Source organism: Pristiophorus japonicus, chromosome 3, assembly GCF_044704955.1.
Source record: "Pristiophorus japonicus isolate sPriJap1 chromosome 3, sPriJap1.hap1, whole genome shotgun sequence".
Taxonomy (NCBI): domain Eukaryota; kingdom Metazoa; phylum Chordata; class Chondrichthyes; family Pristiophoridae; genus Pristiophorus; species Pristiophorus japonicus.
The window spans coordinates 69,391,902-69,419,062 of NC_091979.1; the positions used below are offsets into that span (position 1 = coordinate 69,391,902).

General features: G+C 46.9%; 1 protein-coding gene across 2 annotated transcripts in view; it reads left to right on the forward strand.

The window, feature by feature from the left end:
* Positions 1-27,161, forward strand: part of LOC139259753 (nck-associated protein 5-like) — a 1,255,355-nt gene that overhangs the window by 18,636 nt on the left and 1,209,558 nt on the right. The window contains exons 1-2 of one of the 2 annotated variants that reach the window (XM_070875435.1): positions 5,852-5,876; positions 21,756-21,829. The gene's annotated coding sequence lies outside the window, so the exon portion shown is untranslated. Of the gene's footprint in view, positions 1-5,851; positions 5,877-21,755; positions 21,830-27,161 lie in introns of those variants that run through there. The other variant, XM_070875434.1, reaches the window with a different exon arrangement.

Consider the following 27,161-nt stretch of genomic DNA (forward strand, 5'->3'; position numbering starts at 1 on the left):
CTTCCGACCGCCACATAAAACCTCGGCCGTGGAGGTACGGATTCCCGAGCAGCGGTTCCTGCTGGACGGCCGCCACTCCAGCCGGCGGAGAGCTGCGCTTGGTGGAGACTTTGTTCCAGACCCTGATGAGTTCCCTGTAAAAGACAGGCAGCTCCTGGAGGGCGGTCCTGGCACCCCCCAAGTTCACAAACAGGAGCTGCGTGTCATAATTGAGGTCGCGCTGCTGGCGGAAGAAATACCTCGCCAGAGCACACCACCTAGGAGGGGGCTCGACGTAAAGGTATCTCTGCAGGGTCTGAAGACGGAAAGTCGCGAGCTGGGCGCTGACGCACACCAACGACTGACCGCCCTCCTCAAGCGGGAGACTCAAGACCGCAGCAGAGACCCAGTGCTTCCTGTTGTTCCAGAAGAAGTCCACCAGCTTCTTCTGTATCTTGGCGACAAACGCAGGGGGAGGGGTCAAAGTGACCAGCCGGTACCACAGCATTGCGGCCACCAGCTGGTTTATGACTAGCGCTCGACCCCTGTAGGACAGCACTCGGAGCAGTCCTGTCCAGCGCCCTAGGCGAGCGGCGACCTTGGCCTCCAGCTCCTGCCAGTTCGCCGGCCAGGCTCCCTCGTCGGGGCTAAGGTAGACTCCCAGATAGAGGAGATGGGTCGTGCTCCAGGCAAAAGGCCTGAGCTCCTCCGGCAGGGAGTCCACCCGCCACTGACCCACCAGGAGTCCGGAACATTTCTCCCAGTTGATCCTGGCGGAGGACGCGGCCGAGTAAATCTCCTGGCACTCACGCATCCTCCGCAGGTCAGCGGGATCCTCTACCGCGAGGAGCACGTCATCGGCGTAAGCCGAGAGGACGACCTCCACGCCCGGCCCTTGCAGAGCCAGTCCCGTCAACCTCGTCCGCAAGAGGCGCAGGAAAGGCTCCACGCAAACGGCGTATAACTGGCCGGACATGGGGCATCCCTGGCGCACCCCTCTCCTAAAACGAAGGGGCGCCGTCAAGGACCCGTTAACCTTAATCAGACACTACCCCGCGGCGGCGTACAAAAGTCGGATCCGGGCAACGAAATGCATTCCGAACCCGAAAGCGCGCAGAGTTCCGAGCAGATATTCGTGATCCACCCTGTCGAACGCCTTCTCTTGGTCGAGGGATAGTAAGGTGACCGACAGACCAGCCTCCTGGGAACAATGGATGAGGTCCCGGACCAGATGGATGTTATCGTGGATTGTCCGGCCCGGGACCGTGTAGGACTCCTTGTGCATGAAACTCTTTTGAGTTTACCTGCAAAAACATAAACATTAAAACCATGCCACCCGACCTGGGTGACACAGCAGACATTTTCAAGGCCCCTTTTTTTTTTTTGGTTTTTGGTTTTTGGTTTTTTTTGGGGCGCTAAAATCAAATTTTTCCAGTGCCCCCTATAAAAGGGGAGGGGGACACTAAAAGCACCGGCAATGAAAACAAATTAAACTTTAAAACGTAAAATCAAATTAAAATTTGGTTGCCGGGCGTGATGATGCACTCCAGTCCCTCCGGTGCCCACCTCTCGCGGAAGGCCGCGAGCGTACCGGTGGACACCGCGTGCTCCATCTCCAAGGACACCCTGGACCGGATGTAAGAGCGGAAGAGAGGCAGGCAGTCAGGTTGAACGGCCCCCTCGACCGCCCGCTGCCTGGACCGGCTGATGGCACCCTTGGCCGTGCCCAGGAGCAGTCCTACGAGGAGGCCCTCGGACCTACCCGCTCCCCTCCGCACAGGGTGCCCAAAGATCAGGAGAGTGGGACTGAAGTGCAGCCAGAATTTCAGGAGCAGCCCCTTCAAATAATGGAACAGGGGCTGCAACCTTGTGCACTCAATAAAAACATGGAACACGGACTCCTCCAGACCGCAGAAATTGCAGGCGGCCTGGGAGTCCGTGAAACGGCTTAAAAACTTGTTGCACGGCACTGCTCCGTGTACCACCCTCCAGGCCAAGTCCCCGATGAATAGTGGGAGGACCCCTGCGTAGAGTGCCCTCCATCGGGGACCCCCGCCTCCTCCGGACGGCAAGATGGTACGCCATGGCGTGTCCGGACGGCCGGCGAGGATGGCAAAGTTGAGGGTGTGCAGGAGCAGCCCGTACAGGAAACCCCTCCGCGCGGAACTGAAAGGCACGGAGGAGATTTCCCCGAGGCGGCTCAAGTTGTGAGGCGCCGGCCCCCGAGGGAGGTTCCGGGGTTTGGCGCCGATGAGGAATTCCGTCCGGACGGGGGTCAGTTTGGACGGGATCTCCCCACGTGCTTGAGCCTCCTCGATGCACCTAACGGAGTCAGGGCCCAGAGCTGTTTTTAGCGACTCGATGGCATCGGCCGCGTGGCGGACGTTGGCAGAATTTAGGCGCCGTGCCAGCGTGTCTGGCGCTATCCAGCCCGCTCCTCCGCCATCGAGCAGGTCCCTGACCCTGGTCACCTCACCAGCCACAGCCCTCTCTTCCGACCGCCACATAAAACCTCGGCCGTGGAGGTACGGATTCCCGAGCAGCGGTTCCTGCAGGACGGCCGCCACTCCAGCCGGCGGAGAGCTGCGCTTGGTGGAGACTTTGTTCCAGACCCTGATGAGTTCCCTGTAAAAGACAGGCAGCTCCCGGAGGGCGGTCCTGGCACCCCCCAAGTTCACAAACAGGAGCTGCGTGTCATAATTGAGGTCGCGCTGCTGGCGGAAGAAATACCTCGCCAGAGCACACCACCTAGGAGGGGGCTCGACGTAAAGGTATCTCTGCAGGGTCTGAAGACGGAAAGTCGCGAGCTGGGCGCTGACGCACACCAACGACTGACCGCCCTCCTCAAGCGGGAGACTCAAGACCGCAGCAGAGACCCAGTGCTTCCTGTTGTTCCAAAAGAAGTCCACCAGCTTCTTCTGTATCTTGGCGACAAACGCAGGGGGAGGGGTCAAAGTGACCAGCCGGTACCACAACATTGCGGCCATCAGCTGGTTTATGACTAGCGCTCGACCCCTGTAGGACAGCACTCGGAGCAGTCCTGTCCAGCGCCCTAGGCGAGCGGCGACCTTGGCCTCCAGCTCCTGCCAGTTCGCCGGCAAGGCTCCCTCGTCGGGGCTAAGGTAGACTCCCAGATCCTTGTGCATGAAACTCTTTTGGAGTTCACCTGCAAAAACATAAAACATTAAACGGTGCCACCCGACCTGGGTGACACTCCAGACATTTACAAGGCCCTTTTTTCTTTTTTCCCCCCTTTTTTTTGTTTTTTTTTGTGTTTTTCTATTTTTGGTTTTTTTTTTGGGCACTAAAATCACAATTTTCCCCAGTGCCCCCTATAAAAGGGAAGGGGGACACTAATAGCACCGGCAATTAAAACAAATTAAACTTTAAAACGTAAAATCAAATTAAAATTTGGTTGCCGGGCGTGATGATGCACTCCAGTCCCTCCGGTGCCCACCTCTCGCGGAAGGCCGCGAGCGTACCGGTGGACACCGCGTGCTCCATCTCCAAGGCCACCCTGGACCGGATGTAAGAGCGGAAGAGAGGCAGGCAGTCAGGTTGAACGACCCCCTCGACCGCCCGCTGCCTGGACCGGCTGATGGCACCCTTGGCCGTGCCCAGGAGCAGTCCTACGAGGAGGCCCTCGGACCTACCCGCTCCCCTCCGCACAGGGTGCCCAAAGATCAGGAGAGTGGGACTGAAGTGCAGCCAGAATTTCAGGAGCAGCCCCTTCAAATAATGGAACAGGGGCTGCAACCTTGTGCACTCAATAAAAACATGGAACACGGACTCCTCCAGACCGCAGAAATTGCAGGCGGCCTGGGAGTCCGTGAACCGGCTTAAAAATTTATTGCACGGCACTGCTCCGTGCACCACCCTCCAGGCCAAGTCCCCGATGAATAGTGGGAGGACCCCTGCGTAGAGTGCCCTCCATCGGGGACCCCCGCCTCCTCCGGACGGCAAGATGGTACGCCATGGCGTGTCCGGACGGCCGGCGAGGATGGCAAAGTTGAGGGTGTGCAGGAGCAGCCCGTACAGGAAACCCCTCCGCGCGGAACTGAAAGGCACGGAGGGGATTTCCCTGAGGCGGCTCAAGTTGTGAGGCGCCGGCCCCCGAGGGAGGTTCCGGGGTTTGGCGCCGATGAGGAATTCCGTCCGGACGGGGGTCAGTTCGGACGGGATCTCCCCACGTGCTTGAGCCTCCTCGATGCACCTAACGGAGTCAGGGCCCAGAGCTGTTTTTAGCGACTCGATGGCATCGGCCGCGTGGCGGACGTTGGCAGAATTTAGGCGCCGCGCCAGCGTGTCTGGCGCCATCCAGCCCGCTCCTCCGCCATCGAGCAGGTCCCTGACCCTGGTCACCTCACCAGCCACAGCCCTCTCTTCCGACCGCCACATAAAACCTCGGCCGTGGAGGTACGGATTCCCGAGCAGCGGTTCCTGCTGGACGGCCGCCACTCCAGCCGGCGGAGAGCTGCGCTTGGTGGAGACTTTGTTCCAGACCCTGATGAGTTCCCTGTAAAAGACAGGCAGCTCCTGGAGAGCGGTCCTGGCACCCCCCAAGTTCACAAACAGGAGCTGCGTGTCATAATTGAGGTCGCGCTGCTGGCGGAAGAAATACATCGCCAGAGCACACCACCTAGGAGGGGGCTCGACGTAAAGGTATCTCTGCAGGGTCTGAAGACGTAAAGTCGCGAGCTGGGCGCTGACGCACACCAACAACTGACCGCCCTCCTCAAGCGGGAGACTCAAGACCGCGGCAGAGACCCAGTGCTTCCTGTTGTTCCAGAAGAAGTCCACCAGCTTCTTCTGTATCTTGGCGACAATCGCAGGAGGAGGGGTCAAAGTGACCAGCCGGTACCACAGTATTGCGGCCACCAGCTGGTTTATGACTAGCGCTCGACCCCTGTAGGACAGCACTCGGAGCAGTCCTGTCCAGCGCCCTAGGCGAGCGGCGACCTTGGCCTCCAGCTCCTGCCAGTTCACCGGCCAGGCTCCCTCGTCGGGGCTAAGGTAGACTCCCAGATCCTTGTGCATGAATCCCAAAAAGTTAGTTTGCAGGTGCACAGGTAATCCGGAAGGCGAATGGAATGTTGGCCTTCATTGCGAGAGGGATGGAGTACAAAAGCAGGGAGGTCCTGCTGCAACTATACAGGGTATTGGTGAGGCCGCACCTGGAGTACTGCGTGCAGTTTTGGTCACCTCACTTAAGGAAGGATATACTGGCTTTGGAGGGGGTACAGAGATGATTCACTAGGCTGATTCCGGAGATGAGGGGTTACCTTATGATGATAGATTGAGCAGACTGGGTCTTTACTCGATGCAGTTCAGAAGGATGAGAGGTGATCTTATAGAAACATTTAAAATAATAAAAGGGATAGACAAGATCGAGGCAGAGAGGTTGTTTCCACTGGTCGGGGAGACTAGAACTAGGGGGCATAGCTTCAAAATACGGGGGAGCCAATTTAAAACCGAGTTGAGAAGGAATTTCTTCTCCCAGACGGTTGTGAATCTGTGGAATTCACTGCCCAAGGAAGCAGTTGAGGCTAGCTCATTGAATATATTCAAATCACAGATGGATAGATTTTTAACCAATAAGGGAATTAAGGGTTACGGGGAGCGGGCGGGTAAGTGGAGCGGAGTCCACGCCAGATCAGCCATGATCTTGTTGAATGGCGGAGCAGGCTCGAGGGGCTAGATGGCCTACTCCTGTTCCTAATTCTATGTGTTCTTATGTTCTTATTTAACCTGCCCGACACTAGAAGCAACGGCAAAAGCCCTGAGAACAGGCAACTTGAGCCAACCGGGTTCCCACGGCCAGCAAGGGGCACCGCAACACCACCAGACTACCTGGACACCATCCAGCAGTCCTGTCACTCGTTTGACCTCATGCGCCGGTAAATGCAAATGTTTTTTTTGGACTTGAATGTGTATGAATGTAATGAGCCAACGGCACAATCTGTATGTGGCGGCGGGGGAGGGAGAGAATGGAGTGGTCATGGATGCACAAACAGAAACCACCAGCAGCTCTACTGCCAACGAAACACCACCTACTCACCCAAGATGAAAACGACCCGCCAAGGGTCAACCAGACAAAGCTAAGCCCAGAGCATAGTCAATGCAAAGGCGATTTGCACAAAAGGCTTGGGGGAGAGTGATGTCATGTATCCTACATGGTTACTGCTTGTACCATTACAAAGTGTACCACCAGAGGGCACCGCAGTGGGAGACTTGTTGGTTACCTGGCCAGGCCTAGGATAAAAGGCAGGCCACCATGTGTGATCCTCACTCTGGAATTACATTAAATGAACTAAGGCCACTACAGTTCAAGCATAACACACTGTCTCATGGAGTCATTATTAGAGCATCTGAAGACATAACAGAGAGGAAGCAACATTTGATACAAACATTTTGAGCTTGGGACGCATTGCAGCTCGTTAGCCTTTAAAAAGAAAATCTACATTTATTATCACATTTCATGTACAATAAAGTAATTTTTGGACTACTTACAACCAGGCCTTGGCTGATCTAATGAAAGCCAGTCGCAGCAATTACCGCCAATGAAATACTTTATTAGCGGTTACACGTGTGAGTGGGATGGGAAGAGGGAGAGGAGTGGTTCATTTTATTGCTTGAACTTTTTTTTAAACTGAGGAATGCAGTTTGGCGAGGAATGAAGCCTCACTACTGATCTCACGCCATGTCTCGCTAGCTGCCGTGAATTCAGAGACACACTGAACACAGGGAGTTTGCTGAACGATACTGCCTGGTCTATTTCTGGGTCCACAGAAACAGACGCCTCCAATCGAAACATTATTCGATTGCACATGTTTTGCGTCTGTTTGACTGAAGTAACATGCTGAGGGGCTGATTTTGTGGATGGCAAGAAAAGGATTTTGTAACATATGTAACATCACTCAGGAAAAAGCCATTGGAGTCAGCCCAAAGAGCTATTCATTACTGAACATGAATTATTTGTTAGAAATTTTCTCCCCCCGCCCACCCCTTTACTGATGCTGGCTGTAGCGCGGCTGAGGGCGGGCAGCGGGGGGGTCGGATGGGGTCAGGGTTATGTCCACGTACTGGGCCCTCATCCAAGAAACCATACTTCACATGGCTTGACAGTGTGGTCGTGGGGCTATTCAACTGTAGCAGGCATCACAACTGTAATGTATGCAACTGTGAGGATGCTCAGAGGTTTGTAGAGTTGTTGCATTGTGAGTGACTTAACCAGTTACATGATGTTCACAAGACTGAAGAAAACCCCAGTCATCCAAGATGAGGTATGAATTTACAAGGGACACCGGCACTCACACATTTAAAGTTGTGTTTCCTAAAAGTTGTCATATGGGACATATTTTCCCCCTCCCAGAAGTGAGTGAGACATGATACAAGGAATGGTTTAGTGGAATAATTTTATATAAAACTTGTAACTTGTATTAAACTTTAACAAAGTAATAAAATGACATCATTGTTCTGAATGAAAATTTTTACAAAAACAACCTTTATGAATAACAAACAGCAACAACAATAGTAACAACATCACAACAGTATAAGCAACACTCAAAACACCCTGGCACCCACCCACAATTCTACCTGCGGCTACCTTTTCCCAACACCGTTCCTCCCCAATCCCCCCCTGACCCTTGGCCCTGACCCCCTCCTCCTCCTCCCGCTATCAATACCCCTGGCCCTGCCCATGTCGGGACCAGTACATCGTGCACCAGCACAGCACCTCGAGCGTGTCTGCTGAGGGGGGGGCGGCGACAATGGCAGCGCTATATTTGGGGATTCTGGAGAAGATGGAACTGCTGAGGACTCATCTTCAAAGTCGGAAGAAACTAGTTCCTCGTGACAATCAGGTGCAGTCACCATAGCTGGTATGGCACCTTGGGGTGCAGTTCCATATCCCACGACGGTCGATTGCCGCATAGCATTGGCATTGACAGTCTGTGTGTTCTCCCTCAATGCGGCAATCAGCTCCGCCATGTCCTCTGACTGACGGGTTGCTAAAGCTGCGATGTTTTCGGACAATGCAGCAATGGCCTGGAGGAGCTCTCGAATCAAGTCGATGCTCATCCTGGACAGTCCCACCAGGTTCAGGCTCGCATCTGCCTGTTGCATTCCCACTTTGGCGGATCAGCAGCCGCGGATTCACCATGGGTGTCGGTGTGCACTGTTGCATTCCACTTGATCCCGCTTCCTCGGGCCGGAATCCAACAAAGCTGGATTCCGACAAGGAACCGGTGGCCGCCAGTTGAAGTCAAGTCCCGCCACTCCTCCCTCCTCCTGCACCACCACTATTACAACGCTTTAAGGAGTGGTCTCCTCCAGCACCATCTCCTCCGTCTCTTCATTTGTTCTTCCCTGCAATGACTCCTCTCTGGGACAGGCAGACGGCACCACCTATGCAAATGTGAAAACCTACAATAATGGTTGGTGACAGGGGCGGGTAGGGGTCAGAGGTAACATCAGAGCAATTCACTTTGCGCAGGCTTATGTGGAGAACAAACAATTTTTACCGAGCATCATTACATGAAACTATCATAAGCAAAGTATAGAGAAAGTACGTGACAAAAGCAGGAAACTATAAGCACAAGATTAAAGTTCACGGGGTTGGGGGTAATATATTAGCATGGATAGGGAATTGGCTAACTAACAGAGAACAGAGAGTCAGGATAAATGGTTCATTGTCTAACATCTGTGGTTGGGAAAATGTTGGAGTCCATTATTAAAGAAGCAGTAGCAGGACATTTGGAAAAGCAAAATTCGGTCAGGCAGAGTCAGTATGGATTTATGAAGGGGGAGTCATGCTTGACAAATTTGCTGGAGCTCTTTGAGGAGGTAACGGACAGGGTGGATAAAGGGGAACCAGTGCATGTGGTGTATTTGAACTTCCAGAAGGCATTTGACAAGGTGCCACATAAAAGATTACTGCACAAGATAAATGTTCACGGGCTTGGGAATAATATATTAGCATGGATAGAGGATTGGCTAATGAACAGAGAGTCAGGATAAAGGGTTCATTCTCTGGTTGGCAACCAGTAACTAGTGGGGTGCCGCAGGGATCAGTGCTGGGACCCCAACTATTTACAATCTATATTAACGACTTGGAAGAAGGGACTGAGTGTAACGTAGCCAAGTTTGATGATGATACAAAGGTGGGAGGAAAAGCAATCTGTGAGCAGGACACAAAAAATCTGCAAAAGGACATAGACAGGCTAAGTGAGTGGGCAAAAATGTGGCAGATGGAGTATAATGTTGGAAAGTGTAAGGTCATGCACTTTGGCAGAAAAAATGAAAGAGCAAGTTATTATTTAAATGGAGAAAGATTGCAAAGTGCTGCAGTACAGCAGGACCTGCAAGTACTTGCGCATGAAACACAAAAGGATAGTATGCAGGTGCAGCAAGTGATCAGGAAGACCAATAGTATCTTGGCTTTTATTGCAAAGGGGATGGAGTATAAAAGCAGGGCAGCCTTGCTACAGCTATACAGGGTATTAGTGAGGCCACACCTGGAATACTGCATGCAGTTTTGGTTTCCATATTTACGAAAGGATATACATGCTTTGGAGGAAGTTCAGAGAAGGTTCACTAGGTTGATCCCGGGGGTGAGGGGGTTGACTTATGAGGAAAGGTTGAGTAGGCTGGGCCTCTACTCATTGGAATTCAGAAGAATGAGAGGTGATCTTACAGAAACATATAAGATTATGAGGGGGCTTGACAAGGTGGATGCAGAGAGGATGTTTCCACTGATGGGGGAGATTAGAACTAGAGGGCATGATCTTAGAATAAGGGGCCGCCCATTTAAAACAGAAATGAGGAGAAATTTATTCTCTCAGAGCGTTGTAAATCTGTGGAATTCACTGCCTCAGAGAGCTGTGGAAGCTGGGACATTGATTAAATTTAAGACTCGAAATAGACAGTTTCTTAAACGATAAGGGAATAAGGGGTTATGGGGAGCGGGCGGGGAAGTGGAGCTGAATCCATGATTGATTCAGCCATGATCTTATTGAATGGCGGAGCAGGCTCGAGGGGCCATATGGCCTGCCCCTGTTCCTATTTCTTATGTTCTTATGTTTTTATAACAAAACTTGAGTCCCAAACAGTTTGCTTTCCAAGTGGCAGAGTGTGATCAACCAATAAATTGTAAGGGGTGGTCCCGGGGTCAGGTTCACCTCTGACCAACTTGAGCGGTTCGAATCGCTCCCACTCCCTTGGGTTCTAGACTCTGGATTTATTTGGGGGATGTGATAAAGTGCAAAGGGCAACTGGTTTGGTGCAAAAGAACTTTGATTTTATTAAAGACAAGAAAATACAAAGTCAAACTTATAATTGCTCTAATAAAGAATACATTACACATTCAAAGGGGGGTACAGTAAAATTATACCTCCCACCTCCCAATACCTAATTCTAGCTAGGTTAGACTCCAGGGCAGGCAGGGACTATGCTTACCAATCCATTCTGGTCAGTTAGCGGTAGTTTGCGATTTCGGGGTTCATTGAAATCTGTCGGTTCTGCTTGCCATACCCCGAACGTCGGAGAAGACTTCAAGCTGCGCAATCTTCAGTTGGGTTGAGTCCGCTAAGGCGTGTTTTGGATCTATGGGGTAAGTACTCGGTTTTCTTCATTAGAAATAGATTCAAAGTCTCTTTAGGTAATGGTTTCACCTGTTGGTAGTCAAGCCTTAGATTGTAGAGTGGAAACTTTCCAATTCTTCAGTTCCTTCCCGTTGGAGTTTTGTTTTGAGTTTGGTCTATCGCAGTGGTTTTTCATTGATACCACGTTGGCTGTGGTCGGTAGATGCCGCGATGGTGATGTTCTTTCTTCCTTCAGGACTTTGAGACTGGAGAAGTTAGTTTACAACTGTCGCATTGGTTTCTCTCCTTGTCTTGATGACATACTCGCAGTATAGCACCTGGTATAGTATGGCATACCCTCTGTTGAAACAGGGGGCCAGTTATACGGTTTGAATGGTTATAATCTTGGCGCCAAATCAGTTCAGAATTGTTTGTTTAAATTTGGCGGGCTTGAATCTTCTTTGTAATATTTTGGTGGGCTCGTTAAAACTTAAAATGTCTTGGGTGGGTTGATGTTCGAAAACTGTTTCCTGATGGAAATATTAGCTTGGTAATCGCAATGTCCTTTTGTCCTTAGTTTTTTGCATACAGGCTGTATTGGGCCTCTTTGTGGTGTATATGCTGAAATGGCTTTCCAGATTCAGGTTGATGGTTAGCTATCTCTGGGTTATTTGTTGTAATGTTAATGTCTCTTGTGGAGAAGGATTCTCGAATACCCATTTCTCTAGACAAGATAACTTAGTCCCAACACCCAGACAGTCTCAATAATCAAGTTGTTTCCTGTTAGTTCTTTAGACCTGCCCACAGCCTTGAATTTGTCTTTTAAAAGCCCACAATTCGATTAAAGTTCGTAGTTTCTTCCATAAGCGCTTTAGGGTTCCAAACTTTCCGGTAGATGGTCCCAAATTAAATTTCCTTTCGAATGAGCCCAAACACTGGGGGGGGTGGGGTGGGGGGTGGGGTGGGGGGGGTGGTGGTGGTTCTTGTGAATTTTGCATCCTTTCAAAATCATGTCACAATGTCACAACTAACAACATTTCTTGCTCCCAGTATTATATTACATTCTACATTATATTGCCATAAGATTGAATTACATGACCGTAGCACAGTCCAGGGACTATGCAGATTTACCCTCTGGGAGAACTGGTTCGGCACCAACACACGTGGCGGTGTGATCATATGCTCCCGGTCGGGCTATGTACACATCCCCAATTAACCATCCCCAGTCTTTTCGTCAACGAGTGCACCATTTAAGTTCTGTTAACATGCAAGTGTTGCATAATGAAAATACAGAGGACTAACACAATACAAGATCGATGATGGGTAATAAAAAATGTCACCAAGCTTTACAACATAATAAAATGCGGCATTACTTAAGAGTAATTCGTCAATGCATGATAAAAATTATTACTTGCTCATGCAGACCCAACGATGGCATTCCATCGTTTGCGGCACTGGATCGGCCCCTGCATCACGGGCACGATGGAGGATACCGCCTCAGCGATCTCTCGCCATAACCGCTGATATACACTTGTTGCAGGTTTTCCTCGTCCACCCTGTGTTCACTGATTCCAGCGGGCCTCCACTTCGTCGACAAATGCAACAAGTGTATATCAGCGGTTATGGCGAGAGATCGCTGAGGCGGTATCCTCCATCGTGCCCGTGATGCGGGGGCCGATCCAGTGCCGCAAACGATGGAATGCCATCGTTGGGTCTGCAAGAGCAAGTAATCATTTTTGTCATGCATTGACGAATTACTCTTAAGTAATGCCGCATTTTATTATGTTGTAAAGCTTGGTGACATTCTTCTTCTGAGAAATGAGTGGCCCTCTTCCTCTCACCTACCTCCCTCACCACTTCCATGGCTTGATGTTCCATGTTCTTGATATTTATTTACATATATATTTGAATTTAAACAATGATATTTTTAAAATATTATTATAATTATTACTAGTTATATTATACTATCAATTATATTATATTAAATCAAATAATAGTAAATGTACTCAATATACTGAATGTACTCCTCAAAATCCTTTCAATGACATCCACCCACCTTTGCAGTTTGAAGCTGTCCAGTGCTGCCTCAGTTTTCTCTGCGCATGTGCAAGATCACCCTTGATCCCGAAATCACAGGAGAATGGTCTCACATGCGCAGAGAAAGTTTCCCAGCCATTTTGTACTGTGGTTCTGCTTGCTGTTAGTAAGGCAAGCAGATCGCTGCGTTTTGGGCCTGCGCCACCGCCCCCTCCCGCCCGCTATTGGAACGCTCCGCCACCGTCGACATCAAAGAGCAGAAAACTGCGGGAGCGTACATCAGCAGCATTCCGGCAGTTCAAAAGACACAACCGCCCGAATACCGCTGAGGATCTGAGGTAAATTTCTCGTCCTCTGTCTTTAAAATGTTTAAATAAATTAAATTGCTCCAAGAAGAGCAACCCCAGCTTCGTTAATCTCTGCACATAACTGAAGTCCTTAATTTCTGGTAAATCTCCTCTGCATCATCTAAGGCCTCGACATCCTTCATAAAGTGTGGGGCCCATCATCATAGGCAGTCCCTCGGAATCGAGGAAGACTTGCTTCCACTCTTAGCATGAGTTCTTAGGTGGCTGTACAGTCCAATACGAGAACCACAGTCTCTGTCATAGGTCATAGACAGTGCTTGAAGGGAAGGGTAGGCGGGGAGCCTGTTTTGCCGCATGCTCCTGGTGCCCAGCATTAGACACCATACTCCAGCTGAGGCCTAACCAATGATAAAGATTTAGAATAACTTTCCTTCTTTTGCACTCTATGCCTCCTATTTATCCAGCCCAGGATCCAAGGAAATATGCTTTGTTAACATCCTGCCACCATCAAAGCAGTGTGTATGTAAACTCAGAGGTCTTTCAGTTCCTGCAACCCTGTTAACATTGTATAATTTATTTTATACTGCCTGTCCTCATTCTTCCTTCCAAAATACTTAAAATCACACTTCTCTGCCTTAAATTTAATCTGCCAATTTTTTGGCCCATTTCACTAGTAGTGTCATCCTGAAGTTCCACTGTTTATTGCATTTCCAAGTTTTGTTTTATCTGCAACTGTTGAAATTATTCTCCCATACCTGTCCTGATCATGTCTATCTAGCTATCTATCAGTGATTGCCATCCTTGCCTGTCTAGACAGTTCTCCAACTGTAGTTAGTGAGAAGGCTAACTAGAGACTGCAGGCGGTAGGGCGGCTGTGTCTGAGGCAGCGGATGAGACGCACTCCGGGTCCCTTCGGCCAGCTGGCCTGGCCCAGCCTTGCACTCCGGGTCCAACGACGGGCTGTACCTGCCCTAGGCCACTAGCAGTGAACACTAACTTTTAAACAACTTGATTTACATTTTAGACATTTTTTTATCAACTTTTAATCAACTCTTAATCTATTAAACCTTCAATCAACCTGTGTAACTTTAAAATAAAATAATTTGGAAATAGTTTTAAACTCTTAAAATTTTTTAAACAACTTGGAAACCTTTGGAAGAAACTCTCCAAAACATCCCTGGGAACCCCAGCGGACAGCTGACCTTCCAATTGTTTGCTCCCTAAACAAGCCTCGGGTCATCTACCATCAATGGCGCTACTCAGCTCTGAGCTTGCGGCCAACATCTTGCCGTAGGCAATTAGGCTTCTACAGCAGTGCAAGGTCTCCAGTCGTCTTGGACCCCCTTACCACTGGACCAAGATCTTGCTCAGCTAAGCCTGTGTGGTTGCCGATGTGCAGCGGCCACCCCACGGTCAAAGAACTCATGCACAGGCATCTTCCACTTTGTTAATATGAAGTTTGGGACCTGGAACATCAGGACCCTCATGGACAATTCCAACAGCAACAGGCCGGAACGTCGCACCGCTATAGTTGCTCGGGAACTCAGACATTTTGACATCGACATCGCCGCCCTAGGCGAGACCCGACGGACAGGGAAAGGCCAGCTCAAGGAACATGGTGGAGGTTACACCTTTTTCTGGAAAAAAAAACAGAGGAAGAACGCCGCCTTCATGGAGTCGGCTTCGCCGTCAAAAACGAGCTGGTCGACCGCCTCAAAGGCTCCCCCTGCAGGGTTAACGAACTCATGACTCATGACTCTTCGCCTTACCCTATCCCGGAACCAATGCGTCACAGTCATCAGTGCTTACGCCCCAACACTCGAAGCAACGGATGAGGCTAAAGAGGATTTTTATTCCAACCTCGAAACATCCCTGTCCCGTGTCCCCACGGGCTACAAATTGATCCTCCTAGGTGACTTTAATGCCAGGTTTGGCAAAGACGCAGCCCTCTGGGGAGGCGTGATTAGCAGAGAGAGGGTAGGGAAAGCCAACTCCAGCGGTACCCTACTCCTGACAAAATGTCTAGAACATGAACTCCTCATTACCAACACCCTGTTCGGCCAGAGGGACAAATACAAGGCATCGTGGCAACACCCTCGCACCAAACATTGGCACCTGCTCGACTATGTCATCGTCCGAGCCAGGGATCGCAAGGATGTGCGCAGCACCCACGCCATGACAGGAGCTGACGACTGCTGGATGGACCATCCAAAGCAGAGGGGACAGCAGAAGCAGTGCCGCAAAAAAGTTAATGCCGGGACATTTAAAAACCCAGCTAAGAGAGCCCTATACAGCCAGCGCCTCACAGCTAATCTGGCGTGCCTTGATGACCCTGAGATGCTGAATGCCACAGCGCTTGGTCTGCCCTCCAGGCCTCCGTAACCAGTGCCTGTGAAGAAACACTGGGTTATTCAACCAGAAAACACCAGGACTTGTTTACTTGTTTGATGAAAATGATCAGGAGATCCAAGAACTCATAGATCGTAAGCGCAGAGCATTTCTGTGCCTCAAGCAACAACCCAACTCGGGAGCTGCAAAGCAACGTTACAGATGGCTCAAAGCTGAGGTCCAACAAAAAACCCGGGACCTAAAGAACAGGTGGTGGATGGAGAAAGCACAGGAGATACAACAACTGGTCGACAGCCATGATATGCGAGGATTCTTCATTCCAGTCAAGGCCACCTACGGTCCAAACTCCAAAGGCCCCACCCCACTCCTGGCCAAAAATGGGGAAACAATCATCAAGGACACTGAAGCTGTCAGAGCCCGCTGGAAGGAGCACTTTAATGATCTCCTCAATCGAGACTCTGCCTTTGACTCGAGTGTTCTCAACTCCATCCTGCAGCATGCTACCCGCCACCACCTCAGTGAAACCCCAACGCTGCACGAGGTAGGCAAAGCCATAAAACAGCTCAAGAATAACAAGGCTACGGGTGCGGATGGAATTCCTGCTGAGGCGCTAAAGTATGGCGGAGAGGCGCTGTTGGCGCGGATACATGACCTCATCTCTCTCATTTGGAGGGAGACGAGCCTGCCAGGAGATCTCAGAGATGCAGTGATCGTGACCATTTTTAAAAAGGGGGACAAGTCCGACTGCGGCAACTACAGGGGAATCTCCCTGCTATCAGCTACTGGGAAGGTTGTTGCTAGAGTTTTCCGCAACCGTCTTCTCTCTGTGGCCGAGGAGCTCCTCCCGGAATCACAGTGCAGATTTCATCCCCTACGGGGCACAACAGACATGATCTTTGCAGCGTGACAGCTGCAGGAAAAATGCAGGGAGCAGCGCCAGCCCTTCTACATGGCCTTTTTCGATCTTACAAAGGTCTTTGACACTGTCAACCATGAGGATCTATGGAGCGTCCTCCTCCGTTTTGGATGCCCCCAAAAGTTTGTCAACATCCTTCACTAACTCCATGATGACATGCAGGCCGCGATCCTTACCAGCGGATCCATTACAGACCCAATCCACGTCCGGACTGGGGTCAAACAGGGCTACGTCATTGCTCCAACACTCTTCTCAATCTTCCTCGCTGCTATGCTCCGCCTCACAGTCAACAAGCTCCCCGTTGGAGTGGAACTAAACTACAGAACCAGTGGGAAGCTGTTTAACCTTCGCCACCTCCAGGCCAGGTCCAAGATCACCCCAACCTCTGTCGTTGAGCTATAGTACACGGACGCTGCCTGTGTCTGCGCACATTCTGAGGCTGAACTCCAGGATATAGTCGATGTAATCACCGAGGCATATGAAAGCATGGGCCTTATGCTTAACATCCGTAAGACAAAGGTCCTCCACCAGCCTGTCCTCGCCGCATAGCACTGCCCCCCAGTCATCAAGATTCACGGCGCGGCCCTCGACAACGTGAACCACTTCCCATACCTCGGCAGCCTCTTATCAACAAAGGCAGACATTGATGTGGAGGTTCAACATTGCCTCCAGTGCGCCAGTGCAGCCTTCGACTGCCTTAGGAAAAGAGTGTTCGAAGACCAGGCCCTCAAATCTACCACCAAGCTCATGGTTTACAGGGCTGTCGTAATACAGGCCCTCCTGTATGGATCAGAGGCATGGACGATGTACAGAAGACACCTCAAGTCGCTGGCGATATAGCGCCAACAATGTCTCCGCAAGATCCTGCAAATCCCCTGGGAGGACAGACGCACCAACATCAGTGTCCTCGCCCAGGCTAACATCCCCAGCATTGAAGCACTGACCACACTCGATCGCATGCCAGACACGAGACTCCCTAAGCAATTGCTTTATGCGGAGCTCCTTCATGGCAAACGAGCCAAAGGTGGGCAGCGGAAACATTACAAGGACACCCTCAAAGCCTCCCTTGTAAAGTGCGACATCACCACTGACATCTGGGAGTCCCTGGCCGAAGACCGCCCTGGGTGGAGAAAGTGCATCCGGGAGGGCGATGAGCTCTTCAAATCTCAATGGCGCGAGCCTGAAGAGGTCAGGCGCAGGCAGCGGAAGGAGCATGCGGCAAATCAGTCCCACCTCCCCCCTTCCCCCGACGAATGTCTGTCCCACCTGTAACAGGGTCTGTGGCTCTCGTATTGGACTGTTCAGCCACCAAAGAACTCACTTTAGGAGTGGATTACGGGGGATTATCTATGATGATGATCTATCGATATCAAAAAAGAGCAGTGGTCCACTGTATACTTACCCCCAGACTGAAAACAATTGTTTACCTAACTCTGCTTTTTAACTTTTGGCAAATTTCAAATCCATGCTGCCACTGCCCCTTTAATCCCATGTGATTTATTTCTGCTATTAAGTCGATTAGGTTTGTAATCAGTAAATGTGCAACCTATATAATGGATTGAAATAAGCAATACACTTGAATGGAAACCGTATCAAAAGTCTGAATAGATCAGATGCACTATTGTTTGGGGTATAATCTTAAGCACCATACTAATATGATATAAGTGGAACTATGGCAATTAATATTCTAAACTAAGAAAATGTTGGGCCCTTTGTTGAACTACACATGGTGTACAGCAAAATCATTCATAAAATTTCCACAGTTGATATAAACAATGATTAGCCAAAAGGTAGATGCTTTGGTTACACTGACACAGATTATATTTACAGTTGTGACATTTATTTTTACAATGGCCACATCATTATAGAACCAACATGAAATTATAATTAAGGTCAATTTTACATCTAAAAACATAAAAGCCTTGCATAGCATAAGCTCACGTGGTCATCATGCTTTAGTGTCTTTTGAGTTAAACATCAGGACTGGCTGAAATGGCCACAATCTATTGAATGAATTATACAGATTAACTGAACTATCCCATGGATTAAATGTCGACCAAATGTGAATCAATCAAAAACCAGCTCCATTCACCAGACAATAAGAAAAGTTTCCAATCAGCAATAGGCAAGCCTCACAAAGTCACCCAATCAATTGACCCAATTTTTCTGAAATCCAGGAATCTGCAGTCAGTAAACAATCAAATTGCTCAAATGGTTTTTCCTTTTGGCTCCTATTTACTTTCTTCACTCAGGTTAGTACATACAGCTAAAAATAACATAATATAACAAAAACATTTTTAAAAACCTCTTAATTGTCACTAAAAGTTTTGTAATTTAATGTTGAAAATGTGTGCAAATAGTTTTTTCCCCCACACAGGCCTGCCCTTGCTTCTGAGTGCGAGGATTTGATTTCTGCTTTTGTCCCAGAGTTATAAATGTTGATGGGCCTTGAGTGTTGGGGATTTCCAGCTCTGGTTGACAAATTCTCTTCAATTCTGTTCTTGGAGAACTACAATGTTCAGAGTACAACCTGCGCCAAATCACAACCATGTGAAAAATGTACATATAACTGTGAGGGTCAAATGGCAGGGAAATATAACCGGTAAAAGATTTAATTTTGTCAGCATTTTCTTCAATTTAATCCACAAATAAAAATAGTGAGCTAACTATATTGTTATGATTTCTTTTGTGTTGCTGAGACAACTTATATTTGCACTCAGGCCAGAGAAGGATGTTTATGAGGCACTTTGTTGTTGTACTCAGATATTGTGGTCCAAGTCCATTAGAATATGGAACCTGTTTGAGGTGCTGGTAATTGGACACTTGGGAGAGGAGGGTTTGATAATCAACTGCTGGCAGCCCAATTCTCGCCTAAAAAGAAGTCAGCAGTGCAAGTGGGGGATGAGTACCTCGGCCATCCAATTGACACCAGAGGTCCATGTGATAAACCAGAGGTTCAACATACCTGTCTGTTTCAGGCACAAACCTGCTTAAAATGCATATCTGTGTTCTACTCTGGTTGTCGGACAGGTACAAATGGGTGAGCCTGTGCTGTACATGCTCTCCGCATTTGTGCCTGCATTGAGCAACCTAACCAACATTCCTTAAAGTGGTTTAGTAGTTGAGCTGTATTTTTTGATCACAAAGGGTTGTGGAAGTGTTGGAATTCATCACTTCAAAATAAATAAAAATACATTTGGTGACCCTAGTGGGGGAAGCGCATAAAGATGAAATTGAGATGGAATAGCTTTGGTCAGAGCCTATCTGGAGTAATGCATTCAGTTTTGGGCACCAAACCTCAGGAATGATATATTGGTCTTGGAGTGAGTACAGTGCAGATTCACTAGAATTATACCAGAACTTAAAGGGTTAAATTATGAGGACAGGTTGCAAAAGCTTGGCCTGTATTCCCTGGCAGGATGATTCACTTGAGATGTTTAAATTGATAAAGAAATTTGAGAGGTTAGATACAGACAAACTCTCTTCTGGTGGGGAATCTAGAATGAGAGGGCATAATCTTAAAATTAGAGCTTGGCCATTTAGGAGTGAAATCATCAAGCACTTTTTCACACCAAGGGTAGTCGAAATCTGGAACTTGCAAAAGAACTTGCAAAATTTCAATGCTGGGCCAATTGAAATTTTCAAGACTGCGATCGATTCGATTTTTGTTGGGTAATGGTATCGAGGGATATGGAACAAAGGCAGGTGAATGTAGTTGAGGTACAGAACAGTCATTATCTGATTGACTGGTGGAACAGGCTTGAAGGACTGAATGACTATGTATATAGGGCAACCATTTCTTTGAAAATTCGTTGCACCTCTGCTCCTTCAGGCCCAACAACAATAAAGAGGAACTCGCCTTTCGGGTCCTCTTTAGCCTGGCCGTCAGCTGATTCAGAGCACGCTGCAGTGTACATGTCCTGGCCAGTTCTGCCCAAAAATGGCATTGGGTTCCTTGTTGATATCATAAGACCTCGATTTAAATATATCAAATCAGATGGATGCCTTCTTCGTTTGCCAGCTTAGGCCATCAACTGGGACAATGCTAAGAAATTGCTGACAGCCACTGCGACAGTGGCATCGAAGCAGTAAGTTCTTGCACTCCATTTTCAGGTCACTACCGCCCATTTTTGCCAACCTGGAGGCCTGGAAATCCAGCCCACGATATCTTTCCTCTTAATTAGTTTCAACTACAAAGAAATGAGTGCAATTTTGACAGCTGTAATTACCAATTGTGTTTTGCTGATAATAATTAGAATGTTTATATTTTCTTACAGCTATGTAAGAATGAGTGAGCGAAACCGAAATAGGCGGTGACATACATGTGCTGGAATCGATCACAAAGCACCAAATTCAGTGTTTACAGAAGATTCCTTAGAAATTCACAAACCAGTGCGCAGCTAAACATGGGATCCCTTCCAACAAATTCTCTCAAGCCATTCCCTACCTCTTCTCTACAGACACACCAGGAATCCACCTGTTGTGCCAAACCTTGGGTTCACCTTCTTCTGCAGTTCTGACAAACCCAAGATTTCCCCTCCACAGTGATGTTAGATCAAAGGACCACAAATGCTGCTAAACTCCATCAGCCCCACTGTCGTCCTGATGAACTCCAGGACTGTCAACTCCAGCATCACTGGTATTACAGCCCACAACCAACACCGATGTGACCACAAATTCAGCCCCCAATACACTAGCAAAAATCATTTTTTAAAGAGAATCTGACTTATGCACAGTAAATTAGTAATCCTGCTGTTTGTTAAGCCCTATGGTGGCATAGAAGCCTTATTGATGCAAAACAGTAAATCCTCTGACTCACCATGACCAATGCTGTGGGAGACCGACTAGTTTTACATTATATTTGGTATCTGGAATAGGTGTTTCATTGACAACTCACTAAGTAACGGAAATATCTGTTACTCCTGTAGGTTGCATGGTGATATATATTTTCAATGTTGAAGGTGTGCTGAATAGCTGCTATGTTATAGTGAGAGGATATCACTCTGTGCAATCTGATCACCAGGTTCCCAGAAATCTCTCAAATTGCTTTCCAAAACTTTTTTTCACTGCTATTCTTTTCTTCAGTAACTGAAATCTCTAATGTTCTAATTGAGGGTTTAAAAAATCAAGAAGACCCATTTCTCAATAATGGCATTAATTTTATCCATTAAATTGTCTTTTTATGTTTTTTAATATCTTAATTTAAGTTTTTACTTAAAGGCCTCAGCCTCTCCTAAAAGCCTGGGCCACGGTTGCCCTACACCCAGGGTTCCGTCACCACCTAAAAATTCTTTTAGATTCTGAGAACCCATCCTAGTACTGCTGGATCCAAGGATTGTCCCCAATGGTAGTAAGCCAATTTCTCTAATAATATTACTTTGCACAACACTGCTGTTCATATAAAATCTCTGAACCACCATAAGCAACACCTCAGGATATCTGCTGGTATATTAAATGATGTTGAGCTTCCTATTTGTCACACCTACTTTCTTTGTCACAATTTTGTCATGCCCTATATTGTGATTTTGTAATGCCTGTTACACCTTGTGTATTAACTAAGTATTACAGTGTATACTTACCTTACAGTCTTCCTAATGCTCGATGGTATGGCTGTTCCTAAAAGCTCCATCTCCCAGGCCAGTTGTTGCAAGTAAGGTTAGGTAAGTTTATTTAAATGTATCTATTTCAATTTAAAACTGTTTTACTTTAAGTATTCTTGAAACCTCACAGCACCTCAGTTTACTTGAAGTTGACTTTTTGTAGTAAATTTAATTTGTGTGATTTGAGGCCTCGGGGATCTCTGCTTCCTGCTCGCTAACTTCTGCGTATTGGATTTCTGGACGCCCTCACCCATCCACTTAACCAGTTCACCCGCCTATCTACCCAGTCACAAAGTTCCATTTTGCTACCCGCCTGCCAGCAATGCTGCACTCGGGCATTGATTTGGTTCCTCGCCACAGTGCATAATTTCACTTTTGACGAATGCTAGAAAACTGGGTTTGGGATCAACCTGTTGGGGGTGCAAGTTAGCAGCTGTAAGGGTTAAGGATGATGTGCAATGGAGTATGGAATGGGGCTGGGGGTGGATGTGAGAACCAAGATGAAGAGATGGGGAAAGGGATAGATAGTGGGGAAAGGGTGATTGATGGACAAATAAAGTTAAGTGCTTACATTAAGCAAGTTTAGTTTAGGAAACAAGGTTTCTCGAGTTTACAGTTCTTGTGTTCAATCTTCTTAAAAATCAGACAAAAGTTCAAGCTACTCCCAAGGGTCCTAACTGTTAGTTATAGAGCAAATGGAAGCATGAGAGATGTTTGCCTGTATGTCTGCTTGCGAATGGAATAGTTTCTGTTCTTTATATTAAAAGTAGAGGAGAAATACAGAATAATTTACCAAAAACCTTTGAATTCTTATTATGAAAGTTGACTTCCACACACGAAGTTGAGTGTGCACGTTTATCTTTTTTTTAAAAGTGGTGTAAATCTTTAGAAATCTACAATTTTTTTTAAGCAAGAGTTCCAAAAGTAGCATAATAAACATTTTTAACACCTAAAAGCAAGACAGGATTATGAGAGGCATACTTGTCTTTTTTTATTCATATCAATTCCTTTATCAATGAAACACTGTAGTCTTGGTCAAGATTTTATTTGAATCATTTCATGATCAGTTTACTAAATTTAACACAGACCGCGCTTGTAAGCTCGTTAGCCTTTTGAATAAGGCCGAGAGTGAATGAACAGTGGTTTCCTTGTTAATCCTTTCAAATTATTAGAGATATTTTGCACCTTATACTGTTTCACCCTTGTCATTCAAATACAGGAATGAACGAAACACTGTAAATTTAGAGTAAGGATATTTTGGGGTAGCAGTAAGTTTTTAATATTTGATATTTTCAGTTCAATCATTATAGCTCGGTAAAAGCCTATAAATCAGGATAGCATTCCTTAGGAGTTCCCTCACAGAATTGTTGCCTTGTGAGGTCGCTATTAATTTATGTGGCATTTTGGTTGTGCTTTTTATATTTATGCCCTAGTTAACTTTTGATGGTGTCATTTTATAAAAGGATTTTCTGGCTAGTGCTGCAGCCCTTCAGAGTCACTGAACAAATAATAATGGAGTGCATTATTTAATTTATGTGCAGGAAATAACTTTGGAACTTTCAAAATCCTTTCAGCATGCTGGCATAAAATACCCACTTGGCTAATGGTTTATGCGAGGCTGGGACAAAGCTTCTTTCCTTCTAACTGTCCTTCAACCCCATTGGCTTTGAAGTTCCATGCTGTAATCTTTTAACCTTCAATCATTTGTGGTGACATCTTCTGAAGATGAAATTAGCTTTACTTTCCGCTCATCACTCACAATATGCAAATCGATCTTTAAAAGTTACAGTATCCCATTTTGTGGAAGGTAGGCTTATAGTAAAATTAAAGGCTCAGAAGAGGCATCAAATAAAACTTGGATACTTCCTATAGGAAGGGAGGCAGTAAAGGAAAATTGAAAGGCACAGCATTTGGTCTGCTCTCATCAACCTTTTGGTTGCTAGTTAGAGAGCAGTATGCCAGAGACATGGAGTAGCATGACTGATCATTCGCACACAAAGAGATCATTGCTTCATGCACAGGAGACCTAAATAAGGGAGATAAAGTTTTAAAAATATATAAAAATATATATTTTTAATTGTCATATAATGCTTGTGGATTGTATTACAAGTGCATAAGTCAATGCAAAAGTCTCCTTTGTGCTGTGAAGCAGATTGTGCCCCTCCAACATCAGCATTCAATGAGTAATTTCAGGTAAGAGTTGTCAAAGATTCATTTCAGGTATGTCGAAGAATGGCTTCTTTAAACTCCTGTCCTTAAATGAACTTGAATTTAAAAAAAATCAACATTCAAATGAGCCTTAATTTATTGTTGTTGGTATTACAAAATAATGAATATTATTTCTGTTTCGTAACAATTTGCCAGACTTACTTTTTAAACTTTACACTCTTAAAGCTTTCATATTAAGTGCAGCGCATCAATCTTGCCATCCCATTAGTTTAGTATTTCTGGTGTTTTACGCTGGGAACGTTTTAAAAGCACTATCCTCAGCAAACATAATGCATTAAAATGAAAGTTTAAAAACGGTCAAGGCATTCTTCCTCTAAATTTCAATGTAATTTATTTATTGTATTTCTTGCATTTTGTAGATTTGCATTCTTATTCATTTTCTTTGTTTACATGTGTTGGTTGCTTAGTGTGTTGAACAATTTTCTCAGCTATTTACTGATTTAGCAAGAATTTAACTTAATGTTTTAAGAATGATTTTAAAAATACGTTGAATAGATTCTAGCAACTAATGAGAAATTTTAGCTTAATTTCTTCAACATGAGTATATACTTTTCCCTTGTATATTACAAAATACGCATGGTTTTCCTGACCGTGACTTTTCCACAACAAAATTAAAACTGTACACAGTGGTACAGAGGTATTTCTGTTTAAATCCATTTTTCCATGAGTCTGATACTGCTTTACTCTGACTGCTGGCTAATTACGGGTGTTTAGTGTAAGGCCCATGCTTTCGTACGCCTCGGTGAAGATGTTGACGATGGCTTGGAGTTCAGCTCTGAATGTATGCAGACGCAAGCGTTGTCCAAGTACTGTAGTTCGATGACCGAGGATGGGACGGTCTTGGATCTAGCCTGGAGGCGCCGAAGGTTGAACAGGTTCCCACTGGTTCTATAGTTTAGTTCCACTCCAGTGGGGAGCTTGTTGAGCATGAGATGGAGCATTGCAGCGAGGAAGATCGAGATGAGGGTTGGTGCAAAGACGCAGCCCTGCCTGACCCCGGTCCGGACATGGATTGGGTCTGTGGTGGATCCATTGGTCAAGATCACGGCTTGCATGTCGTCGTGGAGCAGGCGGAGGATGGCAACAAACTCTTGGGGGCTTCCGAAACGGAGGAGGACGCTCCATAGTCCCTCATGGTTAACAGTGTCAAAGGCTTTTATGAGGTCATAGAAGTCCATGTACAATGGTCGGTGCTGTTCCCTGCATTTCTCTTGCAGTTGTCCATAAGACAAACGTCCTCCACCAAGCTGATCTCGCCACACAGCACTGCCACCCGGTCATCAAATCCATGGCGTGGCCTTGGACAACGTGGACCACTTTCCATACCTCGGGAGCCTACTATCAGCAAGGGCAGACATCGGCGACCAAGTCCAATACCGCCTCCAGTGCGCCAGCACAGTCTTCGGTCACCTGGGGAAGAGAATGTTTGAAGACCAGGACCTCAAATCTGATACCAAGCTTATGGTCTATTGGGCTGTCGTGATACCCGCCCTCCTATATGGCTCACAGACATGGACCATATACAGTAGACACCTCAAATCGCTGGAGAAATACCACCAACGCTGTCTCCGTAAGATCCGACAAATCCCCTGGGAGGATAGACACACCAACATCAGTGTTCTCGATCAGGCCAACATCCCCAACATCGAAGCACTGACCACACTCGACCAGCTCCGTTGGACAGGCCACATTGTTCGCATGCCTGACACAAGACTCCCAAAGCAAGCGCTCTAATTGGAACTCCTACATGGCAAGCGATCCCTAGGTGGGCAGAGGAAACATTTCAAGGACACCCTCAAAGCCTCCTTGATAAAGTGCAACATCCCAACCGATACCTGGGAATCCCTGGCCAAAGACCACCCTAAATGGAGGAAGTGCATCCGGGAGGGCGCTGAGCACCTTGAGTCTCGTCGCCGAGAGCATGCAGAAAACAAGCGCAGGCAGTGGAAGGAGCATGAGACAAACCAGTTCCACCCACCATTTCCTTCAGGTGACTGTCTGTCCCACCTGTGACAGAGACTATAATTCCCATATTGAACTGTACAGTCACCTGAGAACTCACTTTTAGAGTGGAAGCAAGTCTTCCTCGATTTCGAGGGACTGCCTATGATGATGATGCTGGCTAATTCTACATTTGGACTGCTGTGCTGACTGTTGCCTATCTTAAACTCATACTGCACTGTTCGGACTGTTGGCTAACTGTTCATTCAGACTGCTGTGCTGACTGTCGGTTAACTGCGCTCAGCTCTGCTCTAACTGATGACTAATTGTACATAAAAACTGATTTCCTCTGACAACTTTTTAGCCAGTTACATTATTTGCACATGCATGTCTTCAGAAACTTTTCAAGTTGTTGCACAGTAAAGTCCTTTAACAGCATGAGCTGTGTTTCTGTTCCAATAGCAAAGCACAAAGAATTTGAATGACTGAACTATAACGATTTATAGCAGATAGGTTCTTAGATTCCTTGAAGTTATTTCTGTACTCGTGTTTAAGTTGAAGATGTAAACTATTACTATGCACTATTTAAAAGAAACAAAGATAGCACTTAAGTGATCCAAGGGCCTAAAAGATCATAAATTCAAAGAATGCTAAAGCATGGAAACTGTGTATTTGGCCGATCAAACCTGGGCTGATGTTGTTCCCCATGTGAGCCTTCGAGCCTAACCCTATTTTAAAAATGCTGCTTTTCAAAGTTAAATTTTTTAAATTGCACCAGTCACAGCTGTGCAGATGTAATTGAAAACGCTACGCAGCAGTAGGTGTGGCATTGTTAGGATAGTGTAGAAGGAGCTTTCCTCTTCATCATACCTGTCTCATTCCTCACCAAGCAGCAATCGATACTGACACTAGTTCAACTAAGTAAATTCTGCTTTTTCTGGCACAGGGCAAACTTTCTTCTTGATTGTATCTGTAGAGGTGAAACATAATATTGACAAATGTCTCTCATTTTAGGAATCTGATACAGTATTTTAACAAAGTCTAGTCTGTGCTTATGTTCTGATCTTCTAACAACAAAATCATTACGTGAATGAGACCTACCATGCCATTATAGTAAAGTACTGTACTACTGTAAATGGTTTAGTCTGTTCATGCAATCCTGTGTTAAACAGACCAAAAGTATTACTTCTGTGGCTTTTGTAAATGTATACTGAAATAAAAT